The sequence below is a fragment of the Vanacampus margaritifer genome, chromosome 17 (genome assembly GCF_051991255.1).
Source record: "Vanacampus margaritifer isolate UIUO_Vmar chromosome 17, RoL_Vmar_1.0, whole genome shotgun sequence".
Taxonomy (NCBI): domain Eukaryota; kingdom Metazoa; phylum Chordata; class Actinopteri; order Syngnathiformes; family Syngnathidae; genus Vanacampus; species Vanacampus margaritifer.
In genome coordinates, this window is record NC_135448.1 from 15,406,920 (window position 1) to 15,421,638 (window position 14,719).

General features: G+C 40.0%; 1 protein-coding gene across 27 annotated transcripts in view; it reads left to right on the top strand.

Moving 5' to 3' along the window:
• Positions 1–4,255: 4,255 nt before the first annotated feature.
• The window catches only part of adgrb2 (adhesion G protein-coupled receptor B2), a 190,896-nt gene continuing 180,432 nt past the window's right edge, over positions 4,256–14,719 (top strand). For 20 of the 27 annotated variants that reach the window (XR_013289058.1, XR_013289059.1, XM_077549631.1 and 17 more), the window contains exon 1: positions 4,256–5,000. The gene's annotated coding sequence lies outside the window, so the exon portion shown is untranslated. The remainder of the gene's footprint in view (positions 5,001–14,719) is intronic. The other 7 variants (XM_077549648.1, XM_077549653.1, XM_077549654.1 and 4 more) reach the window with 2 other exon arrangements.

Sequence of the window (14,719 nt, forward strand, 5' to 3'; positions counted from 1 at the left end):
ATCTCTTATACTCTGCTGCCACCTGCTGGTCGTTATTTGTAATAACTACCATTGCTTTAAGTGACATATTCATACCAGAAGCTGTATCAAACCCTTCTGTATGCTCTGGCATAAATAAATAAATAAAACATAATAAAAAAAAAGTGCAAATCCGTTTTTGTGAGTGCAGGACAAAGTATTAAAAAAAACGTATATATACGCTTTTGGGTTTAAATGAGTTAAGGTTATTTCTTAATAATTTTTTATTAATTTTTCTGCATTCCGCAGAATTTTTGTCATCAAAATAAAAACTAAAATTCTTTTAAAAACAGAAACATTTTACATTTCCAAAACGAAATAATTAAAGCAAAAATGTGCAAACGAGCAATGGAGAGTGTGAAAAAGAAGTAAAGAAGCGTGTGCTGCCACCTGCTGGTCATTATTTGTAATAACTACCATTGCTTTAAGCGACATATTCATACCAGAAGCTGTATCAAACCCTTCTGTATGCTCTGGCATAGATAAATAAATAAAACATAATAAAAAAAAAAAAAGTGCAAATACGTTTTTGTGAGTGCAGGACAAAGTATTAAAAAAACGTATATATACGCTTTTGGGTTTAAATGAGTTAAGGTTATTTTTTATTAATTTTTCTGCATTCCGCAGAATTGTTGTCATCAAAATAAAAACTAAAATTCTTTTAAAAACTGAAACATTTTACATTTCCAAAACGAAATAATTAAAGCAAAAATGTGCAAACGAGCAATGGAGAGTGTGAAAAAAAAAAGTAAAGAAGCGTGTGCAGGCGGGCTGGAGCGTCAGGTGTGATGTGCGATAGTTTCAGCTAAAATGAAAAGAAAGGTTTATAAGACCAGCGATGTTGTTTGGTCTGGAGACGGTGCCACTGAGGAAAAGACAGGAAGCAGAGCTGGAGGTGGCAGAGATGAAGATGCTGAGGTTCTCTTTGGGAGTGACCAGGATGGATAGAATCAGGAAGGAGTACATCAGAGAGACAGCAGATAAAGTCAGAGAGGCCAGACTGAGATGGTTCGGACACGTCCAGAGAAGAGATAGTGAGTATATTGGCAGAAGGATGCTGAGTTTCCAAATGCCAGGCTAGAGGAAGACCGAAGAGGAGGTTTATGGATGAAGTTAAAAAGGACATGAAGGTAGTTGGCGTGAGAGCAGAGGATGCAGAAGACAGGCTGAAAGAAAAAGCCGAAAGGAAAAAAGAAGAAGCTTGAGCTAGCGATTAGCTTCGAGGAAGCGATTCACATCGAGCTAACGGTTAGCCCATTAGCTAGCAAATGTTAGCATGCGATCTTAGTGTATTGTTTATCATACAGCAAACAAGTGGGGCACAATATTGTATTTTATTTTACAACAGCGTGTAAGTGTTTTGTGTTTGTTGTTACAGTTTTACGACTTGAGTCATTTCCACGGTGAATAAAGTTGCAAGATTCATCAACTGTTGTTTCATTGAAGGAGTTATCTATCCGTCTAGCTAGAGCGTGGACGTAGCAAGGGCAGAATAATATACAATGAAGAGACAACAATGCATCAATTCATTTTATTAGTATTACGGACATTTTAAAGAGAGTGACATGAATCGCAGTAGATGGGGAATGTGTTTTGTTTTTTAGATTAAATCAAATAATATATAATATTAGGCTCCCCCCCCCCTCACAGATCATTTTTCTCATGCATTACTGTCAGGTAAAAAAAAAAAAAAAGGACAAGTCACCCCTTAATGTAAATAGAAGCTTTTCCAAGGTTTTGTGAGCTATCCGTGGTGCTGAAATGGCAGCAACACTGCTACATATACAGTATGACCCGTATTACACACTTATTCTTATATCATACCAAATAGAGTGAATCTACAGAAGCGTATTGCATTCACTTGAAAAAAAAAAAGTCCTGTTTTTCTGACTGCTTTTTGGGGGGAGCTTTGTTTTTTTGAGTTTTATTGAATATTTTTTTCCCCTGTTTTTTTTTAGGAACTTTTTTTTCCTGTTTAAAAAAAAATATTTTTCTCTGGTTTTCTGAATATTTTTTTTTTCAGTTTTTCTGAGTAATTTTCCCCTGTTTTACAAAATAATTATTTTTCTGTTATCCAGATTTTTTTTTTGCAGTTTTTCTGAATATTCCCTCAGAGATTAGACAACAAACCACAATACAGTATACACATTCATTCCTTTATTGAGAGCCAATAAGTGAACATGACCATCTTATTGCATATGGAGGTATGCGGGAAGATGTCCACTTCCGCTATTAGCGAGTCTACAACAAGTCATTTGGAGTTCAGCGGTCAAAAAAAAATTACCCCGAAAAACAGAACACCAGCTCTGTTTTTTGGAATATTTTTTTTTTCTGTTTTTTTGAATACTTTTTTTTAAACATTTTTTTTCAGTTTTTCGGAATATTTTTTCATCCAGTTTTTCTGAATAATTTTTGACAGAAAATTTTTTTTCATTAAAACTGAAAAAAATATTCAGAAAAACAGAAAGAAAAAAAAACCTCAAACACAAAAATGTGTCAGAAAAACAGGAGTTTTTTTTTCCGTATGAATCCAATAACAACAGTATAAATCAATTCTGAGAATCATAATCCACCTTAAATATTCTTTAATTAGCTGCTTTTCCCAAATGAGTGACTCTGACAACTCTGTGACCTTTTTGCCGGCGTGCACTTGACCTCATTCTTTTTCAAGTGTTTCCTCAAAGCGGCGCACACGCACCCAGTTGGCAGCAGAGAAACTTTTAACAGTCGTGACAATGCGATTATTATGTCTCTGTCAAAGAGGCTGTTGAGGTTAATGAAAAATGTCACTTTCCGGTTGACGCGGTTATTCCGAGACGCGGTTATTCTGACGAGTTGGTGTATGAGGATGCGAGCGTGTCAGCTTTGAAGGATGTTTGCGTTCTTTCGTTGCTATTAGACATGAGGAGGGAAAATGTGTTAGCATTATGCATAGCGCGTGTTCCATTAGCAATCTAACATGGCGGACCATATTCAAGTGTTCTGAATGGATATTGTTCACATAAACAAATTCAAAACAGGCAGACACTTCTCCTGGAAGCTGCTTGAAGGACGGTGACAGATGGACTTTATTTACAATAAATAGTTGTTGGTTTTATTTGTTTTCTTGTTGCTCTCAGGGCTGGACTGGCCATCTGGCATGAAGGGCAACTGCCCGGTGGGCCGGTCTCTTTTGGCGCCGATGCAGTGCTTTTGTATTATTTTCTTACATTTTACCACAAGAGACTGGCCCACAGTTTAGAAGGACCAGTCTATTAATCCATTTCTAATATAGATAGCAAAAAAAATCATCAATAAACATCAGTGGCAGAACTACATGTTACATATTTTTTGTGCCAGTACAGCTCTGGTTGCTGTTGTTTATTTTGAAATGATTAACTGTGTTTTTTGTTGTTGTTTTTGTGACCAATCCCGTCTTAAGCATTTCTTCTTTCCATCTTGCTAGCTTGATGTTATTATTTTGCTCTCGATTGTTTATTATTATTATTATTTTTGTTTTAAGATGAGACTCTTTAGTTTGAACTCAGTCCATTATCCCGAGTTAGAAAATATCACAAAATGTTACCGCACGAGGTGGTCCGTCTATGTTGCGTTCCCTTGTGATTTTTGTTGTTTTTGGAAAAGAAATAATAAATAAATAAATAAAACAGGTTGTCAGACATTTTGAATCACAGAGAGGTAAAATAACCCCCACACTTGGTGCTACTGATGCTAATAATGCCAAGGTGCTATTTGACTAGCTAACTGACTGGATGCCATTATCATTGGCACTCATATTGTTTTTATTTGATTTATTTTTCTACTGATGCTAATAATGCTAAGGTGCTATTTGACTAGCTAGCTGACTGGATGCCATTATCATTGACACTCATATTGTTTTTATTTGATTTATTTTTTTTAGGATACACCTGCTGACCAAATACCTCCCGTCAAGTGTCAGCAAACTGTCAGTACCCCTAAACTTCTGATCCTAGAACCGCACCTGGCTATGCCTGTTTCAAGAAGAAAAGACAGATATAAATACACATATTTTTTTCATGACTAAATAAGAGTGACGTTTTAATATTAGTATCATAACAATATCGTGCAAATACTTCAGCATTTTTAGTAAACTGCGCGTGCAGACGTCACGACTCACGATGCGAGCGGGGAAGAGCTGGAGTGGGCGGAGGGGGTGGTGGGTGGTGGGTGGGGGGGTGTTCTGTGAACGCGCCTGATTCCCCGTTGGAGGGCATCGGGGGCGCGCATCCTTCCTCCGCTCGAGAAGCGACTGCAGAGGAGGCAGATGCCGACTGAGAGCCACTGCCTGTGGATCCTCTCTCCGAATAGCACCGCAGACCTTCTCGCCCCCCCACCAGGAGGAAGAGGAGCCGTGGGTTGGGGGTAGTAAGAATATTTTTGGGCTTTTTGCGTCAATTCAAGAGGTCCCTTGGACTTGGAATACCGGTGGGAAGAGAGAGAGACAGAGAGAGAGAGAGAGAGAGAGAGAGAGAGAGGGAAAAAAGAGCACTCTTCTACTCCGTTGCTACTGCAGCCTCTTTGCTTTGGAATATACATGCACCAACCATGGAGATTATATGACATGGATTTATGTTTTTCTTTTTTTTCTTTTTTCAACGAAGGTGGCCCCCCCCCTTCCTCCCCTTTTGTCATTTCCTTTCCCCTTTCGTGTTGATCTTTTTTGCGCTTTCCTTTTGACTCATTCCTACTTTATGATTTTACGCCCCTACTCCCCATTTCTTGTTTTATTTTAATTTCCTCGTTTTACATGTATTTATTTGTTTTTTTTACGAATGGGATGCTCGGCAAAAACAGTGTGGAGAAGATTCCGGAGCTGCATCCAGAATGAATGAATGAATGAGTGATAGTCTATCTCGCTCTCTGCACCTGAGACGTGCCATGGATGAGAAACTTCATTTGGATCCACGGAACCGTACGGGGATTACTCGTTACATCAAATAACTACTTCTGACAACGATCAGGTAAGCCTTTTTTTTTTGTACTTGGGACAACAAAATGTCTCTTGACGCATGCTGGTTTGTGCTAATCTATTGATTTTATCCTTGACGTCTTTGCCTGACGATGAAGATGATAATGATGACGATGTATGTTCGTGCTTAGCCTGTAAATGAAGCACAGAATGGGGCGACGTGGAGTACAAGTGTGCAGTGATGTGAGGCGACAATTCATTTGGATTATGGTGCATTTTTAACGACACCGTGAGCGGAGTTGATCCACTGAATGCCGCAGCCACGCTGTGACAAACAGCCACACACTCGCCGGCCACTTCATTAGGTACACCTGCACAGTCTAATGAGATAAAATAGCGACGGACTCAGACTTGATGGTTCCCCGTTCAAGGGGTGGTCATTCAGCGTCATTTCTAATTTAATTGGTTGTGGTTTGCAGTGTGGTGTGGCCGCCGTTTCTATCACACTTCTACTTTTTGTTGTTGCTTTTAAATACATTTGAACCTATTAAAACACTTCCAACTGTGATGCAATCATTGCAGTGCCGTTATACCGCATCCACAATAACAAACACTCAGTAGTGTAAAAGAGATCTAACTTTTATATTTATTTTTAAATCGACATTATTGAATTGCGCAGGTATGCCTAATAAAGTGTCTAGTGATGAAATCTAGCTGCTTCATAACTTTGTGCAGTCGCCGCAATGGGAGTCAAGACGCGCGCGCGCACGCACACACGCGAGTCACATTAAAGGGAAAAAATAAAAAAGAGAGGGGAAAAAAAAAACAGCACTATCGGTTTTCCTGCCAGCGTGATGAAAAATAAGCATGCAGTGTGGATGCCTATACACAGCAGGCGCCTCCCGTGGAATGTTAAACCGATGCAACAATTTTCACATGTGGATCGATCGGGTCACGGGTGGGTTAAACCTTGTCGCGGGAAGGCCCTTGGGGGAGGGGGGGATTTCACACGCGTATGGAGGTCTGGTTTATCATCAGGGGACGGGTATCATGCCGCAATGTCGCTACTGCTATTTGCACTGTCATTTTTTATTTTTACAATTTTTTTTTTTTAACTTTCTTGTGGTTGCTGAGACGCACTGAGATCTCCTAGCAAGCAGGTGGCTTCATTGACAATATACACGCCAACCAACAGGTGGTGCCGTTACCCCCAAATGAGCCAATCAGAAAGCTGAAGAAAGAGCACGTTCGGAAATACTCGGATATAAACATTGTCATTCACAATTTGTGTACAGTACTGTGGATACTTCTCGGATTGGTAACTTATTTTCCCCACAAGTTTTCAGTTTAGTGGCACTAGCTACTACTAACGATGTTAGCTAGCTAGCTGTGTGGGCTAGCAACATAGGGCCGCCATCTTAGGTTGCCACTTTTACTGACAACTAATGTCGGTGTTTTACGCTAGGATCCCTGTATGGAGTCATTAGAGCCTCGCAAAGAACACATTTCACTGTTTGCATCGACCATTCGGAGTATATTATTCCATTATCATGAATTGTTACTCACAAAGGTTAGGTTTACATTTCGCAGCGAATTTTGCTTTAATTTCACTTGTTTTTTGATGATTCTGACAAATCTTTGAATTTATACCTTATAAGAGAAAATTAAAAGTTTACATGCACATGTAGCGCTTTTCCCAGGGAAATCAATGTATTCAGATTGGCCGGGCGTGTGGTATGGCAACGTAAGATGGCGGTTGGTGGCTTGACTTCCCTCAACGGCGAGTAAGCAGCATTGATAGTCCAGGTCCAGGCATGACCCACAAATGTCCACATGAACAAAACCACTTTGGTGACAATTGGGCCATCTTCCCCCCGGCTCGTAACTTTTCAACCACCTAAAGCAGCATTTAAATGTCTGAAATCCTTTGACATTAGCTTCTTTTATTAAAGCTACAGTCAACGATCTCATTTGTTTTTATTTCTTTGGGCTGCCGTAGAGAACTAATGGAGCCGGCAGGGCCGTGTCCCCTTTTAGCGGTGATGAGCAACCCGGGATGATGGCTGATGAGTCGGATGTGCGAGAGGGCTGATTTGTAACCTCGCTGAGTAGAGGACAAAACAGCAGTCAGGGACAATGGTTTAGTGGAGCGGTTCAGTGAATTTGAACCCACAGTTTCCCATCTGTGAAGTGTACTGATTGGCGTTTTATGAACGAATCCTAAGGCGACATCTTTTGGTGACAATTTAATCATTGGTCAGTCAGTTGTCATGTCAGTTGTGCGGAAAAATTTACATGACTGTGAAAATGTTCGATGGAGTTCTCAACTGTTGCAATGAACCGCCCCCTTTTTTTTAACTTCACTAAGTTTACGTCAAACAGGGTGCGCTCGTCAGACCACAGCTCTACCGTCCGTCACCATGTTCTTGGTAGAAACCAACAAAATAGAGACGCAAAAGCTCTAAACTTTGGCCCTAGTGGTCATCGCTTTTACTTCACTAAGTTTACGTCCAACAGGGTGCGCTCGTCAGACCACAGCTCTACCATCCACCACCATGCGCTTGGTAGAAACCAACAAAATAGAGACGCAAAAGCTCTAAACTTTGGCCCTAGTGGTCATCACTTTTACTTCACTAAGTTTACGTCCAACAGGGTGCGCTTGTCAGACCACAGCTCTACCGTCCACCACCATGCGCTTGGTAGAAACCAACAAAATAAAGACGCAAGAGCTCTAAACTATGGCCCTAGTGGTCATCTCTTTTACTTCACTAAGTTTACGTCAAACAGGGTGCGCTCGTCAGACCACAGCTCTACCGTCCACTACCATGCTCTTGGTAGAAACCAACAAAATAGAGGCGCAAAAGCTCAAAATTTTGGCCCTAGAAGTCAAAGCTTTTACTTCACTAAGTTTACGTCAAACAGGGTGCGCTCGTCAGACCACAGCTCTACCGTCCACCACCATGCGCTTGGTAGAAACCAACAAAATAGAGACGCAAAAGCTCTAAATTTTGGCCCTAGAAGTCAAAGCTTTTACTTCACTAAGTTTACGTCAAACAGGGTGCGCTCGTCAGACCACAGCTCTACCGTCCACCACCATGCTCTTGGTAGAAACCAACAAAATAGAAACGCAAAAGCTCTAAATTTTGGCCCTAGAAGTCAAAGCTTTTACTTCACTAAGTTTACGTCAAACAGGGTGCGCTCGTCAGACCACAGTTCTACCGTCCACCACTCCTCTTTCTGGTTGTCCATGTTTTTCGGAGCAGTCCTGTTTTCGCCGATGTTTCTCCGTCATCCATACCGCCCGCATGATTGTTTTTAAAATGTTAGATTTTTTTGTTTTGTTCAAGCTCATTTATTGGTTGTTGGTTCTTTCAGGTCGCTGCAAAAAGTGAAAGTTGTGTGATAATATCTAGGGATGGATGAGTATTGATTGATGACTCATCATCTAGAGCAGAAGGTTACAATGAGTTTTTACAACGATCAGTTCCATAAACACTCCTCGTACATCTCCGGTTTATTTCTAGCGCTGAAGCAGTGACGGGCAGTTTTTTGGGCAGAAATCACCAGAGAAGTCTCCAGCTTGTCTAGGATGAGCCTCCTTATGTGGAGCCTTTTGGCTCCAGCTCGGATGTACTGATCCTCACTAGGGCCATAATCCAAAATGAGATCAAGTGGCATTCCCCTGTGCCGTATAGTAAATACATTAGGAGAGGCTGCATTTCACACATAGTGCCCCACCACATTGCTCTGTTTTAATATCCAAAGGCATTTTGTATTTAATACAGACTAGTGGTTAGTTTACCATCTCATTGTCCTTATAGAAGAGTTTACTAATTATATGCGTGTCGAGCTGATTTAGTGTTCTGTTGGCTTTCTACAATTGAATCAGACAAGGGTGTGTGGCTGGGATAAGTAAACACGTGAAGTCATTTTACTTGCTTTGGGGCACAAAATGATTGTGCTCCGGCATTTCTGCTTAAAGCAACAAGTGGCTGCAAGAGTTGTGTTATGTAAGCCGGAAAAGCAATCTGAGCAATTCCGTTTAACAACGTCGCTGCTAGACAGTAAACGCTTTTACTTTACTACGCGGGTTCACTAATGAATCGCAAACGATTTGTTAACGTTTCAATTCATAACGTTGCAGTTAGCAGCCAGGATGTAGTGTACGATCTTTTTCTTGACGACGCCCAACCATTTTTTTGTGTCATTTGTTGCTTTTGTCAGTTCTATCACAACACCCTCAACTCTAACAACAACCACCAACAACGCCTACAATTACTAAAACATCAACAGCTACTGCTAAGGCTACTGCTACTACTATTATTACTTTAATAGCGAAATTCATCCACAAGGTAACTCAATGTGTAACATTTCAGACATGTAAAAGCAAAGTCAAGAAATTAAAAGTAGCTTACTAAAATTGTCAACCAACATACAAATCGTAGAAAATAAGATTATAAAAATGCTTAACCCTTTCATGCACAAATTATGACCAGGATTTTTCTATCAACTGTTTTATTATTCTTTAAGCATGAAAAAAAAAAAAATTACCATGTTTTTTTTTTTTTTTTTTTTTTTAAAACATACGTTTTTCATGGAGTTAGTGACATTTGAGCTACTGATGAAATATGTTTGTAAGAAAAGAATAAATAACAAAAAATAATGTATTTTTGATTTTTATAAAATTGTGTTTACGCATTTTTAACATATTTCAAAACTACTACAGGTATTGCAAAAAAAAAAAAAATTGCAGATGAAGTATTTTGAAAAGCAACAAAGTTACAGTAACACTAAATTGTAGTCAGCGATACAGCGAAGGATGTCTAAAGTCCAATTTAGTGGACTCCTGATCAATCGCCATTTCCTCAAATTACAAAAACAATACTTCGATATTTTATCAATTATATTACTCCTTAGTTGTTGCTTGATTGCCCAATGTATTTTTTTTTACTTGCAAGGACCTCCTGCAATAGAATAAATAGAGACTTATTCCTTCCTTGCACGTCACATCTGAACTTCTGTCGGCCATCTTGTTGTCGGTCTTTTTTTTTTTTTTTGCACTTACAAATTTCAACCACTGGATGGCAATGTATGTCAAGACTACCCTAGTGTCCACTGGAGTGGCTAATGGGCAACTGTGGCAAAAAGATTCATTAATATAAGAGAAAACGTTTTAATAGCTGTCCAGTGTAGTAACCACTATCCGTGAAAGGGTTAATCATGTGTGTGGGGAAAAGAGCACCATTTTAAGCTTTTAGTGTTTTTAAGATGAATTCAAAAGCATTTATACCTTTTGAACCTTCATTCATTCTGACAACACCGGTCAAAGACATTTTGGTGCCAGGAAAGTTTTAACGGCTCTTGGGTGTGTTGTCGCAAAATCAGAAAACGAGAGCTATATTCAAATTTTTAACAAAAGTACTGAAAATATGCAAATTGTGACATGCGTGTTAAAATTTGTGGTTTTATCCGTCTTTTCAAGCATTTTCATACAACAATCTTTCATTTTTGATACAATATCGTGAAAGCCTCCTAAATGGAAATCATGCTTCATGTCACGGGAAAATCAAGCAAAAATTCAGAGAATTGGGCAATATCAAAAGTATTTCTCTAAAACGTGCCAATTTAAAGAAACTGGTGCCATTTTCAGTCTCCGCAGCCCAAAATTACCCAGAAACCATTCAAATATCTTTGGCTTTATAAGAGTAATTTTGGGGGGGTCGGGGGATGTATTATACACGGGTGTGAGTTATACACGGTAAATTACGGTAAAATAAAACAAGTGCAATTGAGTACAATGTGACCGTGTTTCAATTGGGACAATTATTTTTAGAAAGGGAATAAAATGTTATATAGCAGAACGGTAGTGAAGGAAGTTGCAAGGTTAAACAGGATAAAGTGACAGCTTGTAATGACATCGCCATCGCTGAATGATCATCGGACCCGCTGCGGCTCGAGACGCAAACGGCGGCGCGACTCGTATCAGCCCAAGATGTATGAAAACCACCCAACTCGTTGGCAGTTTTATACTAATAGCATCTTCAATAGCCGCCCACGTCACGCACTAATGCCAGCACCGCCGCCTCCTTCTCCACTATCTCTCCTTCACGCACATACAAACGGCGCCTCTCATCTATTTGCGTGTTTCACATCTTATTTTTCATGGAAGCATCTCTGTAAATTGGCACACACTGAAACAGGAAACATTAAAGCGATGTAGCGAGCGAGGCAAAGTCACAGACTTTCTAATGAGCTTCTCAACGAGCCACTGGTGCCGCCAAAGCCCGGCTTGATGGATCATTTTGGAAAAGGGCGGACATCTGTGTCAATCTTGGTGGGAGGAAGATGCAACCACAACCCATCGGTACTGATGGGAAAATGAAGCTTCATGAAGCACTTGCGATACTTTTTGACTCCTCAAGATGGCACTCATGATTCAAAGATGCAATGCAAATGTAATCAATTTTTATTGCACTTGCCTTTATTTTTAAGCCAAGAGCACCATCTAGAGGAGTCGAAAAGTATCGCAAATGCTTCATGAAGCTTCATTTTGCCATCACAACCCATCGGCCCATTATGGCCCTTCAAACATCATGAAAAATATTCAGCCATTTGCCAGATAATTTTTTACCTTTATGTGCTCTAACCATTTACAGCAGTTTTGCAAAAGCTCTCATTATTTATATGCCTCAATCATTACCATTATTTTGTACCCTTAAATACTGAATATATAATACAATTGGCAGATAAGGTCAGTCAAAACAAAACAAATTCTATTTTTTTTCTTAAAGTCTGACTTAGATGTCACTATTTTACACACAACCAAAAGTAAAAAAAACAAAAAAACAAATAAATTAATAATAATAATAATAATAATAATAATAAAAATGAAACACAAATCAAACATGACACACATTGAACAACTTGTAACAAAAATACAGGATTAATGTCCTTATAAAACTTCATTAATTAAATGCATTGCACCACAATGCATTCTGGGAACAAGAAAAGCAAAGTCATTTTTTTATTTATAAAATTAATTCATATTTACAGTTGACCCTTTCCTATAATTGACGCCCAATGAATTATTATTTTTTTTTGTATTTTATGCAATATAGATTTATTTTTTTAATTCATCGTCTAATTAAATGGCGATAGATATAATTGACGCCCATTGAAATGCATTTGGGGGAAGTTAAAAAAAAAAGAATGCATTTCGATATATTGTTTTAACTAATCAGCTGATTAATTGTAATCAATTTGATACACATTGAATTATTTTTTTTTTTGGGTGGGGGCGGGGATATTTTATGCATTAATATATTTAATTAATTGCCCAATTATTCGATCTGTATTTTTTTCCGCCGACAATTCTATTGATGGGGCCTAATATTGATCTCTGTTTTTATTATTAATCTTATGGTTTGTCGTCTTCTCTTCAGCGGCATTGGCGGCGCTCCCCTACTTTGTATGCTTGCCATGCTCCATTTGGAGTCACAGATGCCTCCGTCACTGGGGCGGCACTCATTTGGCGTGGCCTCGGGTGACTGTGTCAATATTTGCAGCGAGCGCTGTTTGGGTTTGCGCTCGTCTATAAGCGTGACTGGGTTCGACTGAGGCTACGGCTAAAAAAAACATCATCAAGAAACAAAAGGCAGCCTATGGAACCGCTGTCTATAATTAATGGAGGGCTTTTGGCAACAACCGTGAAAGGATAGGCTTCATCGGGAGTTGTCGGGCCGAGTCGGCCGGAAGGAGGACGGGAGGGCAAAAACAAGTAAATGAATTGTCAAGAATCACATTTCTAATTCACTTCTTTAATTAATCAAACGCAGAGGGGAATCGTTTCTATCATAAAACAAAAGCAGAGTCTTCTTCTATTTAACCACCCTGAGCCAAGTAAGGAATTTTCCAAGGCAGTGACTCTGCAATTTGTCCGTGTGCTCGGTAATTGTTTGGTCAAAAATGTTTGCCTTTCATACTATATTTTTCAAAAAAGCCCATCGGGATTGAAAAACAAAAGTTGACAGACTGTATTGATCCAAAGAGTTTGAAACTGAAGGTCTTGTTTTTGCGATTTTATCTTTTACAAGCACATGCGCGACCAACTCAACTCCACAATGGTTCAATCCATAGGGTTACCCGGTTCCTTTCTTTTCTTTGGTCCTTCCTCGGGTCTCCTGACGGCCTCACGACTCTGGCTGGAAGTGTTCGGTTTAGGTGAACCGGTATGGGATTTTTTTAATAGGTTTTAGGTGAACTAATGAATACACACACACTCGCACATACACATACAAAAAAAAATAATAAAAAAATAAATAAAAAAAGAGAGAGAGCAATGATGATGACATGTCAAATCGGTAAAATTACCGAATGAACAATACTGAGCTCTCCAGAAAAAAAAAAAAAAAGGGTTACCCGGTAGGCAGGCTGTTCCTATTTTGTATGAATTAGGCTTGACAACGACGCCAAACAGCACGGCGCAGCCAATGCACCGTTATCCAATCCCTGTAACACCATCTGGCCCTTGAGGACAATTCCAAAGTCATCTGCCGCTTTTTATTACATTACCCGCACGTGCGCATGACATATGACGTCTTTATTCTCCCGCTTAGCGAACAGCACGTCAACGCAAAAAGGAGGAAATAAATCGGAATAAAAAGCTCACGCAGTTCTTGGGGTATTTACTCACCGTGAATAAAGTTCAAGGTAACATAAAAAAACGCGAGATAAATGTGCGTGTGCATTTGGAGGCGTGTATTTGATATCTCCAGAAAGTCGAAGTTTTTCAACCGAGTGGTTTCGGAGCATGTTTCAAGGGCAGGCGGAATTCTAGAGTGTTAGCCTGCTGAGCGGTTCCACTATGCGCCAGGTGCGTAATGTATGGCAGTGTGGAGTTGCCATGGAGACGATTATCAGCATCTCTGGGAGGCATGTAAAAATAATGGATACAATTGGAATTGAAACTGCAAGAATCCAACCCATTCTAAAACCATGTTACGAACGGTTTGTTTTGGATTGGACATGTTTTGGTGTTTTTTTTGCTGGTGCAAACCTTTTTTTTTTTTTCCTCGAATTTAACCATCCTTGAATCATCCTACATATCAAAACCATATCGAATCATCTTGTGGAGAGATGCACACCCCTATTGAATACGATTGTTGATGATTTATTAAATAGCATCGCTGCCTCAAAAGACGCTTGCCCACGAGGCAACTGCCCTTTATGCCAGATGGCCAGTCCAGCCCTCAGTGGGGGGACATTTTCGTTGCGTCCTGGTATTTCATGCAGGTGGCACGGTGGAGCCATTCACACCACTGTGGGATGACGGCGAGAAGGTTATTGGTTTGTGGGTGGTGGGAAAGAGAAAGGTTAATTGGCAACGCTCACCCGTAGGTGTGAATAAGAGCGGTTTGTCCGGCTCCGTGTCAGCCCCTGCCATTGATTTTACGTCTGTCCTATGTGTACCCCATCTTTCCCCCCAGTGTCAGCCGAGACAGATCTGGCCAGACCCTGCCGAGGATAAGCGGGGCAGATAACGGTGGAGACATCACAAGCAACAGCTTAGAAATGGTCACTTTTGGTGGATACCAATTAGTTGGATGGTAGTGCAATTATGCTATTCAAAAATCAGCATTTTTTTTTTTTTTTGGAGGCTCAGCATGTGATCTGCATCCCCCCCCCCCCCAGACCCCCGACTAAGCATCATGACCATCGGCTGTGTCATCATGCGGCTCTCCCGCTACTCTCACATCAATTACGCAGGTGGAT